Source organism: Coptis chinensis, chromosome 8, assembly GCF_015680905.1.
Source record: "Coptis chinensis isolate HL-2020 chromosome 8, ASM1568090v1, whole genome shotgun sequence".
NCBI lineage: Eukaryota > Viridiplantae > Streptophyta > Magnoliopsida > Ranunculales > Ranunculaceae > Coptis > Coptis chinensis.
In genome coordinates this window covers 4,952,628-4,971,220 of record NC_141463.1, presented here as the reverse complement: position 1 = coordinate 4,971,220, position 18,593 = coordinate 4,952,628, and the positions used below count along the sequence as shown (strand labels likewise).

The 18,593-nt window shown below is 36.8% G+C and overlaps 1 long non-coding RNA gene across 3 annotated transcripts; it reads right to left on the bottom strand.

The window, feature by feature from the left end:
* Positions 1-626: 626 nt before the first annotated feature.
* On the bottom strand, positions 627-17,498 carry LOC147479486 (uncharacterized). 3 transcript variants are annotated; one of them, XR_015206468.1, is made up of 8 exons: positions 17,366-17,498; positions 17,160-17,245; positions 16,295-16,470; positions 15,917-16,162; positions 15,421-15,714; positions 15,254-15,323; positions 14,111-14,235; positions 627-1,077 (listed from the first exon to the last, which is right to left on the bottom strand). It is a non-coding gene; the product is annotated as an uncharacterized LOC147479486 (long non-coding RNA). The 3 variants fall into 3 exon arrangements; XR_015206470.1 differs by lacking the exon at positions 627-1,077 and adding an exon at positions 1,213-1,556; XR_015206469.1 differs by lacking the exon at positions 15,254-15,323.
* Positions 17,499-18,593: the final 1,095 nt, after the last annotated feature.

The window sequence follows — 18,593 nt, the reverse complement described above, 5'->3', positions numbered from 1 at the left end:
TGACAAAGATTATCACCGGAGTTAAGTTCCAACACTGTTTGGATTTGCTCCAAATCCTACATGCTTGAAAGAGCCCTTTGTGGGCATGGCCCTTCGGGGCGGTTGACTGCGAGTTCCCGAACTAGTACTTCTTGCTGGATGTGTTCGGCTAGGTTTTATGTGTTAAAACCTCACCGAGGTAGAGAATGTAGAGAAAAAAGACGTTTTTCTCTCCTTGGTGTTAGGCGCGCCCGCGCTCTATGTATGCCTAGACAAGGGCGCGCACGTGCTCCTCTCTTTGGCGACTTCCAGGTTGTTAGGTGCCGCTCGACTTTTGCCTGGCCAAGGGAGCGCCCACGCTCCACCGTTTTCAGCATGAATTCGACTGTTTTCGGAAGTTTTTAGAAACAGTATAAATATAAATTTTTTCTGTAAAAACTTAAGAGCAATTCTTAGTGAGTTGAGTGTTCATTCTTTGTGAGTGAATTGAAAGCTCTTGTAATCTCTTACTCTGGACATCTAGTAAAGCTTGGAATTCACAGTGTGGACGTAGGCAAATTGCCGAACCACGATATATCTCGTCTCGTGATTTGTTCTTCTTTTACATTAATTGTTTTACTTTATATACTTGTTTAATTGACATTGAGAAGTGTTGGGATTGTACTTGGAGGGTGTTGAAGTCTTGTCTAGTGAAAAAGATCAATCCTATTGTAGGGTTAATCTATTTGTTGTGGATAATGTTGTTTCCGCATTAATTTATCCACAACACGTCATAATTTGATGCTAAAGATTGAATACTAGATTATACAACACCTTATCCACTGGGCGTGTCTTTTCATCATCATCCATCTCATCAAGATTTTTAGTTAACAGCAATTTCATACGGTTCTCTTGAAGATGAAGCTTGTCAATGAGCCCAACTACCCGGTTACCAGATCTCTTCGCATCTTTCACCCTACGAGCAACATCCTCCAAGTTCATTCCTTCTGCAAGAGCCACATGTACAGCCAATATAGCAGCATCCACATCTTCCAGGTTGTATTCAATCAATTCTACAACGGTCTACTTCCAACTAATTAACATGTGCACACCATTTTCCTACAACATATAAACATATTTGACATTAAAATTTGAATATAAAATCTACCATAATTCAATCTACGACAACTTCAGTGTGCATCTTAAGTTTTTTTTTTTTTTTTTTTTTTTTTTTTTTTAAGGCAAAAGGTGAATATTATATATAATAATAAGGTTACAAAATAGGGGTTGAGCACCACCCAAGTTGGATTAAGTTCCCACTTTGAATCCAAAATAAAATATTCCATGAAGGTGATAAACCTTCATTCTAAATTCTAAACCCTGTGTGTTTCCAGTAAGAGTAATTCATTTATATCTTGCTGGCATGTTTCTAGCCCTGGGTGGACGAGGAACCGGATCGACAACTTTCCCCTTTAGCTTACTTCCTCTCCTCTTCTGAGTTTGCCATGGTTCATCACCATCCTCTGAGTTATCTTCGTCATCCTCTGAGTTATCTCCGTCATCGCCATCCTCTGAGTTATCTTCGTCATCAGCAAGATCTGTCCAATTGACCAATCTCAGTATGGATTTGGTTTCATTTAAGACTCTATTGGTTGCTTCTGAAGAGGCACTAGAGGACTCTTCTCCCGTTGTTGATTAAGATATAGCATACGTTGAGTAATAAAAACTGAATCAAAGTGTAGACCACAACAAATATTTCAGCGAGGCGAAGCATAAAATAGAATTAGCACCATACAAGTCATTTGACTCTTCTTTCCAGACCTATGTTCTTTGGGCGAGGGGAAGCGTAAGGTGTTAGGGTTTCTTCCTTGGGGCAACTTAACCCTAGGGACGTTTTTTACAACGAACTGTAGCTCTTTGCACTACTAGTATACCGGTAACCAGTGGACCGAACAAAGTAGAAAGGAAGAAGATGAGGAGAGGGGTTATGAGGAAGAAGAATGATGGAGGGGGTGTTATGAGTGTTTTTGGCTTTTGGAACACTAAACGACAAGGACAAACGGACAAGTTTATATGTGAGCATTTAAAAGAAAAATAGTCTGTTGCAAACTAGGACTAATGATGGCAACAACATTCATCCAGACTATAAACCAAGAAACAATTACATAACCTACTTGTAACAATAACAATAAGAACAAAATAAAGGTTATAAAATGATAGCATTAGTAGTTACAACAATAATGATATGATGAGGATGATTAGTGGGTTTTGTTTCTCTTGTGTACGTCTGATTGTCTAAACTTAGAAGGTGATGCAAACCTAAGTCATGTGTATCTGTTCTGCTCTTTGGCTTTCAGTTCTGGTTTAGAACTCATCCAAAGCCGAATCATATGTTTCCCGCATTACCAACACCCTTGTTTTGAACTGGTTCAATTGTAAAGGGGAAAAATCCTCAGCAAACGAGTCGAAAAATAAAGAACTTGAGAAGCAAAGAAATTAGATGGTAGGGATGTTTAGCACGCAGTCAACTTAAGACCTCATAACGACTGCTAAAGTTAAATTTGTTTGAAAAAAACACATAAAAGGAAAGGAGAAGGCTCAATGTACTTGGTTCAAACTGTTTTCTTGTGATGGTAGACTGTCATTGTTCCCCATAGCTCCGTTCTGCATTAAAATGTAACCTTCAGGAATTTTTTCACCTGACATAATGTCTACAAGCTGACTCTCAAACTTTTCAACAGCCTGAACTAGAACTTGCATTGTATTGACACCGTGTATACAATCATAAGCAGTTTTTGTGTTTTGAACCAGCCCGACATCCAATAAAATATGCTCCACAAGCGCAGGTTCATAACCCAATTCCTCCCCAAGAATGAACTCTAATGTAGCTTGTGGTTCCTGGTTATCAGCATCCTTTGCAGAAATTAGTATTTCTTGCAACTTTGCAATGGCAAACCTCTCAAAACTATGACAAGCTTCAACCTGATAGATCATCGCCATACATTTTCCTTTTTTTTCTTTTTTTTTTTTTTTTTCGGTAAGTGTAAATTGAATTAAGGAAAGAAACGAAATAGAAGAACTGTACAGGAGTGGTAGAACCTACATGCTATACGATGTTGGCTCACAATATTCTAAAATAGCAACCAGATGGAACCTCCCATTCATATAGCCATGGGGGTTTGCCATTTGATACAAAAGCCTCATTCTCAGCTAAGAAAGATCCAAATTTTGTCGCCTGGTCTGCGGCTAGGTTAGCCTCTCTCCAGTTGTGCGACACTTTCAAGCTTTGCACCTTCGTCGTGCAAATTTTCCATCTGCATAGGAGTTGCCAAAGGATGCCCCCTGAATTAAAAGCTGTGACAGCTACTACCGAATCTGATTCCACCAAGAGATTGCTCCATCCTTTTGAAAGGGCAAGCTCCACACTCTCCAATATAGCCATGCACTCGGTTGTATAGTTGTGTGCAATTCCGATACCCTTGCTCAAGAGTAAGGCAAAATCACCATGAACATTTCTAAAGGATCCACCCAACCCAGCATGACCTGGGCTCCCTCTAGAAGCCCCATCTGTGTTGACCTTAATTTGATCACCAATTGGAGGAAGCCATATGCATTGTCTGATTGTAAGCGTTCTACGAGGTCGAAGTTGTAACCCCCATCGTCTGAGAATGTCAATGTCTTGTATGGAGTCATAGGTATTACCTTTCGATAATCTAGCAGAGATCCTCACTTCATATTTGATTTTCCGGATGCACAATGCATAGTTTATTTGCTTACCATCGAAGTGCATTGAGTTTCGATGTTTCCATAAAACCACCATGCCTCCAACAGTCGTTGCCATCGCTAAACTCTTCACATAAGGGCTGAAATGTTCAATATTCTGCATTGCTTCACTGAAGCTTGTATATCCTGTTGAAATCTCCTAAGTATTTCTAAATACTAGAATGTGTGTGCAAAGTGGAGAAGATGAACAAAGTGTGTTCTCTCCACTTTAGTGCATAGAAGATAGTCCCAAATTGGTTATCCACCACTAGCAAGTGAAGTATAAGAGACATTCCTCTACCATAAGGGCGTGCCCTTAGGGTACAAATGATTTGTGTTAGGAGGGAGGACTCACCCAAAGCCACACAAACATGCGGGTCTAGTCGGGTTCGGGCTTGGGCTTGGGCTTACTGTTGTGTCTAGTGGATTAACCAAAAGCCTAAACTTATTTTTGATTTTGCTGCAAGTTTCGGTTTCAGTGCCCTTGTGAACTTCATCAGAAACCCATCTCAGAGAAACAGAAACTATAACCTTCCCTATTCTTTTTCTCTTCTTCCTGTAGCCGCCAGAGAGAGTTATATTGCTATTCTAGAAGGTAGTTTGTTCTAGTGCAAAGTCAAGCTACTGTACACCATTGAATCCTGTGAGGAAGACACCACGTACTGCTGCCTTTCTGCACCATTGGAAGGGCACTAGTAGAAAAAAGGGCTTTTGTGACTGTTTTAAAATGTTATTTGTGACTGTTCTGTTTGAAACGGTCACAAATGGCAGAAAATGGCTTTTGTGACTGTTTTGAAATGCTTTTTGTGAATCTCGGATCTAGAACCGTCACAAATCCTTTTTTCTTAGAAAAAATTTGTGTATTGAAGATTATTTGTGACTATTCTCCCAAAATAGTTATATACTCCCGCACTTTATGTCACCATCTTAAATGACCTCATTTAGTTTTCGGTCCACGCCACAACTCTACTAAAAAATAACTACTTAGATATACAAACACACCCCATTGAGCCCACGTTTAGACTCCTGCTTCCTAAAAACACTTCCAGCCCATACGTGCCACCAGAAGAAAAAAGAAATCCCATCTAAAATAATCCCAACACTAAACACACTTAAAAAAAAAAAAAAAAAACACTAGGCAGTTCCAAAGAGCCAACTTTCTCTCTAACCATGTTTTTTTTCTTTTTGTTTTTTTGCTCTTTCTCCTTCTTTCTCTCATCTCAACAAGGTAAGTAAAGGAAAGTTTTCATTTCAAGCACCGATTTTTTTTAGGGTTTTATTTGACAAAATTGGGAGGACTAAAGTCCGAGAACAGTGCCCCAAGGAGACTCAGATTCAGGAAAGGAAGAGTATTGGGAGAGAACGAAAACGCTAAGGGTGATAATAAAAGGAAAAACTTTAAGAAGAGAGAAGTTGATAATGGTGGCACTACAGGCGATGCTGAATCTGAAAAAGTTCTTCTTAGGCACCAAGATGTGAATGGAAAGAAAGATACCCAAGGCTTGCTCAATAATGTTATTGAAGAGACGCAAGTTAGGTTGAGACCAGAAGAGCAAAGTCAAGTCCTTGGTGGGTGCTTTTGAAACTCTGTATTTCTCTCCAAGAAAGTAACCTTCGCTACCAGTTACGGATGACTTGGATATTGAATGTGCTTGTGATGTTGTAACATAAATGAAGATAGTTCAGTTGAAGTGTGGAAACATTGTATTCAGGAATTGAAGTACACTCTTGTTTCTAAGTCTTCTTCCTTGCGGTATGTTTTCCTTGTTTCATTTTCTTGGGGTTTTTTTATTTTAGTGTAACCTCAGCTTACCTTACAAATTACACTAATCTGAGTTTGCATATTAAATTAAAAAGTTGGTTTAAATTTTGATTTTGTTTTCTTTGTTGATCAGGCATTCAGACTGCAACTAAGTCCTTTTTTTTTTTTTTTTTTTTTAAGTCTTGTTTGTTGGATACTGTATAAATGTATAAACTCAATTAAGTTGGAGTCCTGAACGTTACCTTTTCTTCTTAGGATTCCTGGTTGAAAATCAAGTTACAGAATTCCAGAAGGCAACTAAAATGACTCAGACAAATCACAAAAATCTTTGCACACACGAACTTTTAAATAAAAGCACTATGAGCCAACAACAACATATTACAATAATTGTACATCTAAATGCTCCATAATAATTAAAGTAACAGTAATTCATCATTAACAAATGAGAAACACACGCTCATAGAATCACACAAGATTCACTAATACAAACTAGAAATAACATCCAAACAACTTTAAAGCTAGCTGGAGCATACTTCTCTGAATGTAGTCCTCCAAGTAGTCCTCTGCGACATCTTGGATCTTTTCATCTCTCCTTGATTGCACAAAACCTTCTCAGAACCCGTGAGCTTAAATGAGTTTGTGAACATTGATCTCGTAATCTTCTGTAAAAAGACCAAGATAGAGAACACAAGACTTCAAGTGGGAGGGTAAATCAGTGTAACTCAAAGCTAAAATTTATCGACATGGATTTGAATCTTTACTTACCTGCCAATTCGCCACTAACAAATACTTTGGCCCAACTCCCAAGCGTGGTGTGTTAGAGTTCTTGGAGTGGGAAAGGGATTACAAGATTTGTTTCACTTCTCCAAACTCGATTCTGCCATTACAAGATTGTTTTCTTGCTCCTTTTTTCTTCTCATCACTGCTTTCATAATCATTATATATTATTTATTATATTAAATATGTTTGGCTTTGGTTAGTTCATTGTAGCGATGTTATAACTTGAATAGTTGACAGTGCTGTAATTTGACTTCTCATATGCAAGGCTAAGATTATCGAGTACAAGTATTAACTCAAAAGTAAACATTCGACTAATATTATACAATATCAGTATCTTAATTATGTACGAAAAAATCAGTATCTATTTTGATTGCCAATGACATTTTTAATATTCTGAACCATGATTGGAAGGCCTTCTGCCCTTCAGTATACACTCCTGAGGATGATCGCCGAACGAAATTGTTGTTGTGTGTGCTTTTTTTGGGGATTTTTCTTTTACTATCTTGTAGTCGGTTATTTTGGAGATTCTATTCCTTCTACAACCAGCTTAGCGGAATCTTTTCCTAGAGCTGAGCGGTCTAATTGTTCTATTTTTTATTAGGGGCGAATGAAGCTTAGTAGTTCTGTTGATCGGGAACCCAAAGACGTAGTGAAAGATGGAAATCATCGATTCCTCACTCTCTTCCGGTTTATAATTTTGATCTCGGTGACTCCAATCATATCCCACTTAACCTTGTAACATCGAAACTGGAACCCGACTTAATCGTCCATCTTTTCTTGACTCTCTTAATGTTCCCGAGTCTCCCCTCCTCCCACTTACCATTGAGTGAAAATAAAACCGAACCATATATGTCTAGAAGTTCTATATTTCCGAAAAGTGCAGATACACCGACCTCCTCGTTTACGGCGCTTATTTGACAAGTGGAAAACTCCAAATATACCCGATATGCATCACAAATGAACAATTCAGTTTTAGTGAGCAATCAAGAAGAAATGCAAGGTGCGGTGTCAAGGACAATGGTATAAAATGGAATCATGAGTTTGCTACAGAGAAGCGGGGACAAAAACTTTGCTACTCGAATAGGTTGACTTGCTTTCTTTTTGGGTTCACTTCATAAGTCTTAAACAAGATCTCATTGTGCATGCTCTCAAGATAAATATCTCTCATCTCCTTGGTAGCCCTTAACTTAGCAGCTATGATTACTTGTTGGATCTATTGGGCCCTTCACGTGTACAAAATCTGCTATAGGTTTTATCCAAGGATATGAGTTATTTTGCAGACTGAGGAACCACTTAATGTTCATTATTCTCTGTACCCTTTTCTGTTGAGAATCAATAAAGTTGACTCAATTTGCTTGTCTTGACATTTATTCTGGTGTCTTTTGTTGAAGCATATTGAAGATTTGACACAAGCAAAGTTCTCTATGGAGCGAGATCTGAATGCCTCAAGAGCCTTAGCAGAATCATTAGCTACTGAAAATTCTTCATCACAGATAGTTATAGCCAACAGGTAATCATAAAGTTATAGTTGATATATTTTGCTACAAACACATCTCGAATTTTTTACCCCTGATCATCCATCAGAAATTTCCTGAAGTTTATTTTCCCATAAAGTTATAGTAGATATATCCTGGTATCTTTATATTACTTAATAACATCTGTGGTATATAACTTACAACTTGATTTTCTTGACCTTCCAAATGCGCCAATTATTTTATCTTGTGAACATTTAGTATTATTCATAATGTTTATATTACATTCCTTTGAACTTTAGCACGTATTATTTGACGCACTTTTGCTAATTTTGTATTGATCAACGAGCTGCTGTTAACCAGCTAAAGTCCGACATGGAAAGTTTCCCAGGAGGAAATCAAGGCCCAGATGGTTAGTATCACAAGTGAGATGTAGAAGGAGCTATACTAAGAGTATTCCCCTCCTTGTTGGGTACTAGGAGTACTGTGAGTACTGTAAATGTGTTAGAGGTGTACGCTGAGAAATAATGATACGAGTTTGTTGGCTTCTTACTAGAATTTGTTGTGGACTACGCTCAAAACGAATGATAAATAACAAATGATAAATGTATTTGAGTTCATGTGACGACTCCGGTGGGCTGAAATGATTTATTTAAATAAATGTAATTGTTATCTAAGTCTAGCTTGGATTGGTTCAATGAAATTAGTGTTTGTAAATGCTATGTGGAAATTTAATGGATTACGGGTTTGTTAAGACTTTATTTTTGTTAAGGTTGTATTGGGATTCAACAGAGATATAGAGTGCGGAACCAATTCATTGATTTTTTTTCGTTTTTTTTTTTGTAAAATCTTTAACCATTTGTCACGGTTTTGTGAAAACAGTTATAGAAGTGTTATTTCTTATGACGGTTTTGGATACAATTTATCACACTTCAAAGAGAAAGCGTCACTTAAAGTTGGCTATATTATGGTGGTTTTCAACTATTTGTGACTGTTCTTCAAAGAATATTTGTGACGGTTTTGGGGAAAAAAAAATGACTCCTACTCCGTCACGGTTTTGGGAAAAAAAAGAAACAGTGACAAAAGACTTTTTGTCACTGTTTTTAACAGTAATATAAAACATTTTTTCTTGTAGTGGGGGTGAAATCTTTCCTTAAGGACAGTCTAATACGCGCCTTGGTAGTTCCCTGTTACTGTTGTCCTTGTCTCTTTATTGTTTTCTTTATTCACATTCAATATATCCTCGTGTAAGATTAAAGCTATCCGCAACCCAGTCCCAAACCCTCATTGTAAAGGGGCATCCAATACTATAGAATATGCTCCAATTCTTCTATAGATTCTCCACAAGTCAAGCATTTGGATGCGAGTCGAACCACTTTCTGCTGGATTGCAACATCTGTAGCAGCACAACCTCTCATCAACTTCCAAGCAATTGTTGCTGTCTTAGGATGGATGTATTTATTCCATATCTGGGAGTGCCAATCGACACTTGGCAGTTTCTTTCTGATCTCTTGGAAGGCAGACTTGGTGCTGAAAATTTCTTTCGTGTCTGGTGTCCACATGAGCATGTCTTTCTCCACATCAATCTGTGCATTCTCAGCTCAGGTCTGAGTCCAACTGATTGCATCAAGTTGAGGACTAGTTGAGGGACGACGTGCAGGGTTCCCTCACACATTATGCTGCTTAACCTGGCACTACACTTCTTCAATGTTTGTTTGTTGAGGTTCAGGCCTTCTTGAATACTTATTTCCCGCCCAATTATCTCTCCAAAGGTCCACCCTCTCCCCAGTGCAAACAATCAGCATCATTTAGGGAAAGTGAATCACTATTAGTACCCCCAAACCACCTTAAACGAAATCAGAGTCTTCAAGCCTTCTAGGGAATTTACTTGTTTCATAATGATGGGAACGAAAAAATAAAATAAAATGGCCGGAAAGTTCCAATCAAATTCACATTATAGCTTTCTTAGCCGGTGACACATCAGAGCTTAATTTTGAAGTTGTCTGAGATGTGTAGGAGGGAGAACACTCAGAGAGCTTCTTAGAGAAATAGTTGATGAAAGTGTGACTCATTGTGTGAGGCGAAGACTTCTTCGATTCACATAGGCTTCCTATTCTCCTCAGGTGCATGGTGCGCAGAAGATATAGGCTTGTGAACATGCTGTCACTAAATCCATTATGTTTTAACTACTCCAATATGTTGTGGTTCACAATTTGATGGGATTTCCTTGAAACATCATTGTTTTTTATGGCCACCATTTTCCTATGAACTAATTTTGCTTTCATGGCATCTCACCCCAGTCTCCTTCATGTAATTAATCAATATTTCACATATAGCGTTTTGTAGAGAAAAAGGGATTTTTTCTGCTTTTCACGCTCGAGAGCGCGCCAGGCTTTGAGGCGCCACTTCGCCCATGACTCCAAGAATTTAGCCAATCCTCGAAAGGAAAGGCTTTCCCCGCCATGGCTTTAACCCATGGGCCAGCCAGCTCAGAGAAGCCAGCTTTTTCTCAAATTTTTCTCGAACTTCGCTACAGTAACCGCAAAATTTTGGTTTTTGGTATAAAAACAAAATTAGTCTTTTGGAAAACCCAACTTAACCAAAAAGAGAGAAAGAGAGAGATTGTAAGAGAGAAATTCTTAGTGAGTTGAGTGTTCATTCTTTGTGAGTGAATTGAGAGCTCTTGTAATCTGTTACTCTGGACATCTAGTAAAGCTTGGATCTCGCCAGTGTGGAAGTAGGCAAATTGCCGAACCACGATATATCCTTGTCTTGTGGTTGGTTCTCTTTTGCATTATTATCTTTACTTTATATGCTTGTTAAATTGTAAGATTAATGAGAAGCGTTGGGATAGTATTTGGAGGGGTCAAGTCTTGTCTAGTGTGAAGGATCAATCTTTGTGTAGGATTGATTCGTTTGTTGCAACGCGTTGTTTCCTTGCAGATTGATTCCACAACAATTGGTATCAGAGCGAGGTATACGACCTAGGATTTTGAGTTTTGGTAAAGAACCATAGTGCTCGAAATTTATGTAGACAAGGTGTTCGATAAAATTCCTGAGTGAGATAATTTTTTGGGTTATTGTGTGTGACTTGAAAAAAGGGGCTCCCAAGATGTCAAATGCTAGATTTAAAGTAGAGAAATTTGATAAAGAAGCAAAAGAAAAGATGGCGAGGGTGATGTCGAATGAGATGACTTCCACAAGCAAGTGGAAGGGTAGTTCGAAGAAGCCTTTAAAACATGTACGGTGCTACAATTGCAAAGAAAAGGGGCATTATCTATGTGATTGCTCTAGCCCGAAAAAGAGTAACAAGATGAGTGGTAAGTTTGAGAATGAGGATGTTAGTGAAGCAAGTCTTGCTTCCGCTTCGATGGGGATGATGTAAGTCTTTCGGTGTCTACACAAGACGAACCACATGACCGATACATGGATTCTTGATTCCGGTGTTCCTACCACATGTGTCCAAATAGGAAGTGGTTTGCTACCTATGAGAACTTGAGTGGAGGTTCCGTTTTGATGGGCAATGACGCTGCTTGTAAGATTTATTGGAACTATACGGGTCAAGATGCATGATGGTGTAGTGAGGACTTTAACCGATGTGAGACATGTTCCTGAGTTAAAGAAGAACCTTATTTCTCTTGGTACCTTAGATTCCAAAGGCCACAATTTTGTGGGAAATGGTGGAGTCCTAAAGATCCTTAACTCTCTAGTCATTATGAAGGGTCAAAGACATGGAAACTTGTATACTTTGTTGGGTAGTACAGTGATAGGTGATGTAGCAGTGGGTACATGTAGTGATGATTCTGAGTGCACAAAATTGTGGCATATGCGCCTTGGGCATATGAGCCAAAAGGATTGTCCGAGTTGTGTGCAGGGCTACTTGAAAAGACTTGGAGAAACCAAGTATGGAATTTCCCGAAAGCATTGTGGTCTCATGGCAAGCGGTCAGAGTCAAGTTCAAGACAAGCAAGCACAAGACGAGAGGCATCCTGGATTATGTGCATACGGATGTTTGGGGACCTTCTAGAGTGGCTTCTAAGGGAGGTAACCGGTATTATGTCTCTTTCATTGATGATTATACACGCTTATGTGTGGGTATATATCTTGAAGTCCAAGGATGAAGTTTTGAACATTTAAGAAGTGGAAGGCAAGGGTTGAGAATCGCACGATATAGGAAGGTGAAGACTTACGGTCCGACAATGGTACCGAATAGGCCTTTCCAAGAGTTTTGTGCAAAAGAATTGCCGGAATCGGACAAATGAGGGCACGCCACGCCAGAATGGGTTAGCAGAGAGAATGAATCGACGCGTTTTGAGAAAGCTAGGTGTTTGCTTTCCAATGCCAATCTTGGCAAAGAGTTTTGGGCAGATGCAGTGGCCATGGCGTGTTACTTGTATAATAGATCACCGGTTCCGGCGATAGACTGCAAAACACCTTATGAGGTGTGGACAGGGAAACCAGCTGATTATGGTACTTTCGCGAAGTGTTTGATCTAGTGCTTACTACCACATGAATGATAGTAAACTTGATTCTAAAGCTAAGAAAGCAATATTCTTGGGCTATGCAAAGGGAGGAAAGGGATACGGATTGTGGTGTCTAGAGAACCACAAGTTCCTGGTCAGCAGTGAGGTTACCTTTGATGAGACTTCGGTGCTATTTTTTAGCAGGCCGGAGAAGGCTGGAAATACTGGTGATTCTATACAATCTCAAGTGATTGAGATAGAAGCGTCTGAGGATGCTAAAGAGAGTGAGGTTCTTAGTGAAAGAACTATTCAACAAGAAGTAGAGTTACAACAACATGAGAAACTTTGGCTAGATCAAAGCCAAAGAGAAGTGTGAAACAAGTTATGAAATAATGATAAACCCGGTGAAGCATTATGGTCAACCGGACTCGGTTGCCCTCACGCGACCGAATATTGAAGATGATGAGCCGATAGCTTCAAGGAAGTCATTAGAGATGCTCATTACGAGATTGGCCGAGAAAAATGGTGGAGGCTGTGGACAAGTTTTGTAAGGAAATTTGTTTCATTGCCCTAAGCGGCAAAAGGGTTTTGGGTTGTAGAAGGTTCTCTATGGAGTTGAGTTTCAACATTGGTTGGGGTACTCCACAAATGGTGGAGGCTCATGCATTGTTGATTGATGCCTTTCATTGGCCCTTTGTGGGCGTGATGGCTCTTTGTGAGCATGACACTTTCTTTGTGGGTGGCTTTGTGAGCAAGACACTCTTTGGGGTGGCTCTTTGTGAGCATGACACTTGGCTCTTTGTGAGCATGACACTCTTTGTGGGTGGCTCTTGGTGAGCATGACACTTTTGTGGGTGGCTCTTTGTGAGCATGACACTCTTTGTGGGTGGCCCTTTGTGGGCATGGCCTTCAGGCGGTTGAATTTTTGTTCGGATGGATGTGCTCTTATCGATGTGTTCGCCCTCGGTTTTATGTGTTAAAACCTCACCGAGGTGGAGAATGTAGAGAAAAGGGATTTTTGCTTTTCACGCTCGAGCGCAGCCAAGTGCATGACTCCGAATTTAGCGACCCGCCAATATTGGCTTTTTCTCGGGGCTTCACATTGAATCGGAAAAATTTTGGTTTTGGTATAAAACAAAATTAGTCTTTTTGGAAAACCCAACTTAACCAAAAAGAGAGAAAGAGAGAGATTGTAAAGAGAGAAATTCTTAGTGAGTTGAATTCATTCTTTGTGAGTGAATTGAGAGCTCTTGTAACTGTTACTCCTCGACATCTAGTAAAGCTTGATCTCGCCCGGTGTGGAAGTAGGCAAATTGTCAACCACGATATATCCTTGTCTTGTGGTTGGTTCTCTTTTGCATTATTATCTTTACTTTATATGCTTGTTAAATTGTAAGATTAATGAGAATATAGTATTTGGAGGGTGTCAAGTCTTGTCTAGTGTGAAGGATCAATCTTTGTGTAGGATTGATTCGCTTTGTTTTAACGTTGTTTCAAGGTGATTGATTCACAACACGTTTCACCCATAGAGTAACAAATAAAAAGTCAAACAAAACCCATAACTATGTTTCTTTTGCTAGTTCCCAGATAAGTTTGACTAATACTATGAGTGTTCATTATTTATTTCTGATCTATAGTTTACACTAACCACCCGTATAATTAGCACCTAAACCCATCTGTAGAGTACTAGAGTATATGCAACATCTTAATTTTACACTATTCTACCATTCAGTACTACCTAATGGCACCTAATGGCACTGCTTGAGAACATAAACATGCCAATTCTTATACTTGCATACATTTCAGCAAAGAATCAATACCTACCAAACACAAGCTAAGACATACATTTTTCACATCCTAACTAGTGAAGACATTGTGATAATAGATAGAGCATGGAATGTAAACCACCAAACCTGTGTGATCGGAGAAATGTCAAAACAGAAAACTTAGAATTTGTAAGCAATATATTCCCTTGAGCATATAGTTCCAATATAACATAATGCGCATCAGCACCCAATCCAAACTGGAACAGAACAACCTGAAACAACAAAATCGACAACTTTAAACTAACAACCAATAATAACTCAAACAAAAAATCTATTTAGACTCCCTTAATAACTTCATAGGGACTCCATATCTTACGTGGCATCCAAATTATATTTTTCTTTCCAATAATTAAAACACTAAAATAGAAACAAAAAAATAACTAATAACTTACCCAATTACATAACTACCACCTGAAATAATAACAAATAAATAACAAAAATCTTGTCTATATTTCCACAAACAAATTAAACAAAAAAAGAAAGAAGATAAGGAAAAATTAAAAAATAAAATAAAACCCAACGCCCTAAAAAAAAGTTGGGCGCCCAAAAAATTTACCTTTGTCATTCTCAATCCCCTCACTCTCGTGTTCTTGTCACAAATTTCTATTTTTTTATCACTTTAGTTTACATTAATTTTGAATAGAGAAAAAAAAAATCATATGATTATCTATCTTTTGACTTAAACAAATGCTTGGATGAGTATGTCAAAATATATGATAATTTGTTTCACAAGTGCACCCAATTCATCTTTTTATGGGAGTTAAGGTTTATTTTTGTTTCTTTCTTTGGTTGAAATATAGGCAAAGTTTTTTTTTTTTTATTATTATTATTATTATTATTCATTTAATTAGGTATGTTATTTAGTATTAATTTATTTCTATATTTGCTTTTTGAATTTTGGAAAGAAAATATGATTTTGATACCACGTAGGAAATGAAGTCCCAAGGGAGTCTGAGTAGAATTACGAAAACACAAATTAATAATATATTCCCATTTCCCATACACTATCATATCCAAGCCGTCTGACATCTTAAAGAATTCTGCCACGTATATGCTTCATCAGTTTTAGTGTAAAACACAATGGCGTCCTATTCTTATCCCTAAAAAAAATAGACTATCAATAGAGTCATCTACAATCTCATTGGTCTTATACATAGAAAAGATTGAAGCTACGACTGCAACGTAAGTGTATATAAAGTGAAACATAGACAGCGACAAAATGGGGATTACCCATGCCACAAATTGCATAAGCCATGTGATCTCTATGGCGATGAAGAAGATGACCGCAACGACTCCAAATCTTATTCAATCAAAAATTCCAACAATAAAATATAATCAACAAAATGTATTCCATAAAAAAATAAAAAATCACTGAAAAGTGGGTGATAGTAGAGTACCCTAATCATAATTAGTTTGGTCCAAAGCATATAGACCTCGCAACACTAATTCTTAAAGCTTCTGATGAGAATCCATGACATATCCATGCAAATGTAAAACCTACAACAAAAGGATAACAAAATTTAACAAAGTAAAACTATTATATGTAGGGTTAACTAGTATAACCCTTCCCCCACCCACTAGATATAGATACCCTAATCGTAATTAGTTTGGTTCAAAGCGTATAGCCCTCGCAACACTTATTCTTAAAGCTTCTGATGAGAATCCATAACATATCCACGCAAATGTAAAACCTACAACAAAAGGATAACAAAATTTAACAAAATAAAACTATTATATGTAGGGTTAACTAGTAAAAATATATAATTGCAGTTGAATCTAAATCTATCAAAACTTGGAAATATAATCAACTATAAAATCAGTAAATTGTATGAATTTGTGTATCTCAAATCTACCAAACTCTAATATATGAATAAGCAAGATATAAACGTTTACCTATATTCTTTTTGTTAATTTTCTCATATAATCATGGACAACGACATAAGTAGAAATCTTGTCAATCTCAGCATCATTGTACGCAGATGAAAGGATTGCACGTGATGGAGCCCACACATATCAAATCGCATTCCTTTGTCATCTGCTAACTTTTGGAGATACATTACAGTGCTAATAGACTCAGCGTCTCGTGCCAAAATAACGAGATTTGTACTACCGTTGTTTATTTGTTTATGGCATTTAACACTAGGAAAAAAAAAAACAAAACACCCTTAGATAATAATAAATAATAAGATCAATACTAACAATAATCATTATATATGTCAATAAATTATCTAAAGTAATTTTTAAAACATTAGTCATAACAATAAAAATTACCATCAAATGAACCAATCTTTATGTTATACTTGTATTTTGGAGCACGTAAACATCGTATAAGAGATTCAGGATCCGTTGGTGGAGGCGGAGGAGCCCTTTTTTTTGGCCATGTTAGTAAACTCCTTTCTTCAGAACCCCAGAATAATCTTTTGTGGTTGGGTTTGCGTTTGGCCATACTACAAAAAAAAATCGGTTCTTGTGAGAAAATATCTTGCACCAAAATCTATGTACTAAATACTAAGAAACAACTATTTTTTCAGCTAGACTAAAAAAATATGTGACATACTAGTAGTCAAATTATAAAACAAAAAATTTAGCTACAAACTTAGACAGGAAAAACTCATGTACAAAGCTCATACCGGTTAGTTTGTATAATTCTAATTACCCATAACAAACTCGTAAATTCTATCTCTTTTCTTTCACTCTCAATTCTTAAACAGGTGTCAGAACTCAATCCAAAATAAACAAAAAAACAAAAAACAAAAAACAAATTCAAAAATGACATATATTTATCCTAATTATTTGTAAAACTCATTATCATTATCAATAAAATTTTCACTAAAAAAAACAAAGTAATCCTTCCAATGTTAATCTTTTATAGTTTTCTCCACATTATAGTAGAGTTATAGACTTATAGTATTATATGAAGTTAATAATTTGTTGAATTGTTATAAATTTGTGGACTATAATATGTAGATATATAAACATATAGCAAAAGTGTATGTAAGACATAGAGTATCAATTAATGGCTTAAGTCAAATAGTTAACTTCGTTAGTCCATATTAAATTTTTAGTAATCAACGCACTCTAGTTTTGTGAATTAAAATAAATGCCCCATAAATTTATTAACCTTTATTATTTATACCTTATTTTTAGGGCCGGAGGGAGATTGTGTGCGCATAATCTCGCACGTCTTTGCTTATAATCCTAGCTTCAGAGCCCTGCACACCGCTATCCATCAACAAAGATACCTTGTCACACTGACTGGACTCACCACTTGTTTTCATTAACTTGAACACATAGGTTGGCCAAAAATAAATGAAAATTATTATTATTATTATTAGCATTTACCTTAGATGAGGTATCATGTATATTATAACAACGCATTCCTATGATTCGTTTTAAACAGTTTAGTTCAGCAGCAATGTCCAATCTATTCATTACCTTCACCATCTTTTTTTTTCTCGACTCTCTTGATGTGTTTTTAATTTTATAGTACCTGTCTACCCGTCGAACATTTTAGTCTGATATATCGATATATATATCGGTGATATATACAATATTCATCGATATTTACCTAAAACAACAACAGATATATTGACCCGTCTACGTGTTTTTTTTTTTGATAAATCTACGTGTTAATATATAGTGACATGATATTTGTCGTACGTGTTAATATATGGGAGTCTCAGGCCGAAAAGTAACTCTCATTCTAATCACGTGCCAAAGAAAAAGTAAAACAAAACTGAACAGGCTCGTGGTAATCCAAATTGGAGACCAAACAAAGCCCATAAACCATTTGCAAAGCAGCAGCTCATTACGGGCTGGAGGCTCGTGCACATTCTAGTCTATAACCTAACAAGTAATTGGACTGAGAGCCCAATTTTTCAATTATTTTCGTCCCAAATCCACTCTGAATTTTAATTTCAAATTTAAAGAAAAAATGGAAGCTGACGTAAGCAATGTAAATTTATATTTACATATGTAAATGTATATTGTCATATGTAATTACAAATATACATATGTAAAATACTTTGTAAATAAATTTTCATTAATAATTTATATTGTTATATGTAAATACATATTCACATATGATGACGTCAGTCTAGTTTGTTTTTGAGCTGAAATTATTAGTGAAGATTGCCGACGTCAGCCCCGTTTTCTTTAAATTCGTAATTAAAAGTTAGGATAGACTTGAGGTGAAATTATTTTTGGGCTTTGTCCTTTGGCCGTAATTCCTTATAACTAATGAAAAAAATGTAAAGATTGGTGATACCTTATTAACCTTAACTTAGATTAATTATGAAGTTTGGGATTCCGATAAACATTGGGTTGAGTTTTGAATCATCTATTCATCTGTGTGAATTTTGGTTAGTTACTTCTTATTAAAAAGCCACTTTTTCTCGAATTTCATTTAGAAATAATAATAATAATAATCTCAATTAGTAGAGTATACCATAATTAATATGAACATTTAAATTGGACCAGCCTTTTTTCTACCATGAAATACCCTTGATAAAATATTAAAATCAATTATTCAATGCCTTTAAGAAGGACTACTTCATCATTTCAAAATTTA